Source organism: Tiliqua scincoides, chromosome 9 (assembly GCF_035046505.1).
Source record: "Tiliqua scincoides isolate rTilSci1 chromosome 9, rTilSci1.hap2, whole genome shotgun sequence".
Classification (NCBI taxonomy): domain Eukaryota; kingdom Metazoa; phylum Chordata; class Lepidosauria; order Squamata; family Scincidae; genus Tiliqua; species Tiliqua scincoides.
The window spans coordinates 16,796,574-16,799,657 of NC_089829.1; the positions used below are offsets into that span (position 1 = coordinate 16,796,574).

The following is a 3,084-nucleotide window of genomic DNA, read 5'->3' on the forward strand; positions in this document are numbered from 1 at the left end:
TGCTCAAATTTCTCCCCCTGGGACCAGGCTTTCCAATTCCTTCAAGCGTGTCAAGTGTGGAACACACCTGAATGTCTTCTTCAAGAAAACTGTGGCTGGTGAGGGCAGGGAGCCACCTGGGGCTGGCAGGGCTGCCTGTCCGGCTGTCAGAAGAGACAACATCGCTGCATCCATCAGCATGTCAACTTTCTCACGGCTGAGTTTCCAGGGGGTCCTTCCTCTCACTTTTGTCTTTTGTCTTCCCCATTTCTCTTAGGAATTCTATAGCATCAAAAAAATGTGGTGCAGGAACGTGAGTGAGGTGACCACTACATGCCAGCCGGTGCGCACCATAGAAGTGAGTGTCTTGTGGACATGATGGTCAGGGAACTGAAGCTGGTGGGCAAGATGCCTACCTGGGGTTGACCCTGAATTTGGGGGCTCTTCCAAGGGTCCTGGCACTCTGCTGGGTGAGAGTGGGGGATGCTGTTGCATGACACTGATGTGTGCTTTTACCTCAACAGCCGGAAGCAGCCAGAGACCCTCCAGAGATACGTACCATCTGGGTGAGGGAGGAAGACGGCCCTTCCTCCTCCTCCACTAAAGGTAACAGCCATTTCCAAGGAAAGGGGGAGGACAGGGCCACATCCCAGTAGACTCTTAAGCCACTCTCTGTCCGTGCCTGAGGCCATCGCCTTCGCTGCTTTCCCTCCTGGAACCTGTCTGGTGACCCAGTCCTGGCTCCTGGTGTTCTGGCTTCGTTCCTGACTCCTGCTGCTCACGCATTGGCTGCCCACAGCCCAGCTCTCACACCGCATCAGTTTCTCTTACAGGGATCATGCACATGTTTGGCTAAGGCATTTTGCAGACCACGATCAAGGTGCTGAAGGACGATTTAAAGCCATGGAGTAGCGCTTGCTTGAGAGATGCTTCCCCATGGACCACCAGAGATGGCAGAGAAAGGACTTCCCACATCCTGCAACAAACGCAGCAATTCACAAATCTCCATAAATAATAAATCTAATCAATCTCTAATAAATCTTCTCTAATTATTAAAAATGTAATTATATTTTTTGTGTGCGGAGGGTGGGGGAGTTGCATGTGGCCCATGATGATTCCAATAGTTGTTTCCTTGGGCTCCTAAAGGTTGGGAACCACTAGTATATAGAATGACTGACTTGACAGGCTCCAGGTTGACTTGGAAGTGTCCTTATTTTCATCTGTGAAATGCAGGAGGATCAGGGCCATTCAGGACCTTTGATCACTCCATCAGCTAGACAGGCATGGCTGGACAAGTACATGTAGGCACATTAAAGGCTTTCAGCACTTCAACTATGAGATACTAATATTCATGGTAATCAGTTTTTTGTTTTGAGTCGAACTGTCTGACAAGCCTTGGCCCTGGGCTCCTCTGTCCATCTCCTTGGACTCTGCTCCTCTTGCTTGCAAGCTTCATCTGCATTTTTGAGCATGTCAAGAAAGACATTCCCTAATCAATTACATTCCCTAATCACTGAGTAATTGTAGCTGATCCCCCTGCATCAGGGACAATGGGAAGTGACTTCCAAGAAGGCTGGCACCAGGTTTCTTGCAAAAGTCTGGCAGTGCCTTCCCCGCCCTCATTGTCAGCATTTCTCCCTCTCACTCTGCATGTTGCACAAACATAAGACAAGGCTTTGCCCATGCTACCTGCACATGCTCTCAATACTCACAGGCTGAGAACAGGGAATTGGCTTAAATGCAAGCTTTGATAAGCAGAATCTATTCATGGACTGGTGCATGACAGTTCAAAGGCTCAGCACTGCTGGGTAAGGAATAAAAACCAAGCCAAGATAGGAAGCTTAAGCTGCATAAAAGGATGCAAGGCTTAGGTACAACGCAGAACAGAGCAATTCTAGTAGGAAGCAGGAGAAAGACACTTAAACAGGATATCAGGATAAGCTGGAGGCTGGAGAAAGTTTTTCATAGAATCATAGAGTTGGAAGGAACCTACAAGGTCATCTAGTCCAGGGGTGCCCAAACCCCAGTCCGGGGGCCACTTGTGGCCCTCAAGGGCTCCCAATCTGGCCCTTGGGGAGCCCCCAGTCTCCAGTGAGCCTCTGACCCTCCAGAGATTTGATGGAGCCCATGCTGGCCCGATGCAACTGCTCTCAGCATGAGGACGACTGTTCGACTTCTCATCTGAGCTGTGGGACAAGGGCTCCCGCCACTACTTGCTGTTTCACATCTGTGATGCAGCAGTGGCAGAGAAGGAAAGGCTGGCCTCGCTTTGTGCAAGGCCTTTTAGAGGCCTTGAGCTACTGCAAGACCTTCATTCATTCATATAAGTTCTATCTCTAATAAATTCATTTATGTAAATTTATTCAAATTTTAAATGTAAATTAATTCTTTTTTCCCCGGCCCCTGGCACAGTGTCAGAGAGATGATGTGGCCCTCCTGCCAAAATGTTTGGACACCACTGATCTAGTCCAATCCCCTGCCTGTAGAGGAAGGTAGAGGGGAGTAGTTTCCCCTGCTTGTAGAGGAAGGTAGAGGGGAGTAGTTATGAACTTTGGGGTGTATGCACCCACTCGGACATTATGTAAGAGTACCAACCCCAAATGTAGCTGGGTTGCGGACCTTCCCATAGGAAAATGGGTCTTCTGCCAAGAGCTCTGCTTGTTAGAACCAACCCACTTTTCCAACAGGTTATGGGTCCGGGACCCCAGTAAGGAACACTAACTGACTTGGAAGAGTTTCTTTTTGCTTTTTGTCTTTGCTTATTTTTATTTTTTAAGTACAAAGGAGACTAACAGCTTCTTTCGCAACAACCAAACATGGCTCAGGAGGCATGTTTTTGCAACAAATACCAGGATTAGACTCTGAGTCTTTTGAAATCTGGAAGTATGGGATAAGAGCTGATTTTTGAAGAAGAGGGGACTCTCGGTGTACAAACTGAAAGCAGGCCAGCCACAGGAAGTGACCAATTCCCTAAGTGAGATAAATCAAGTGCCATTGCTAAGAATATCATAATTAAAACTCTGACTAATGAGCAACTAGTCCACATTACAGAGGCTACAATTGAAAAGGAAATGTTGCAAAACTTGGATGAGATTTATGGAACAT

The 3,084-nt window shown here is 47.8% G+C and overlaps 1 long non-coding RNA gene across 1 annotated transcript; it reads left to right on the forward strand.

The window, feature by feature from the left end:
• The first annotated feature begins 258 nt into the window (after nucleotides 1-258).
• On the forward strand, nucleotides 259-987 carry LOC136659947 (uncharacterized). Its single transcript, XR_010794879.1, has 3 exons — nucleotides 259-337; nucleotides 504-585; nucleotides 813-987. It is a non-coding gene; the product is annotated as an uncharacterized lncRNA (long non-coding RNA).
• The last annotated feature ends 2,097 nt before the right edge of the window (nucleotides 988-3,084 follow it).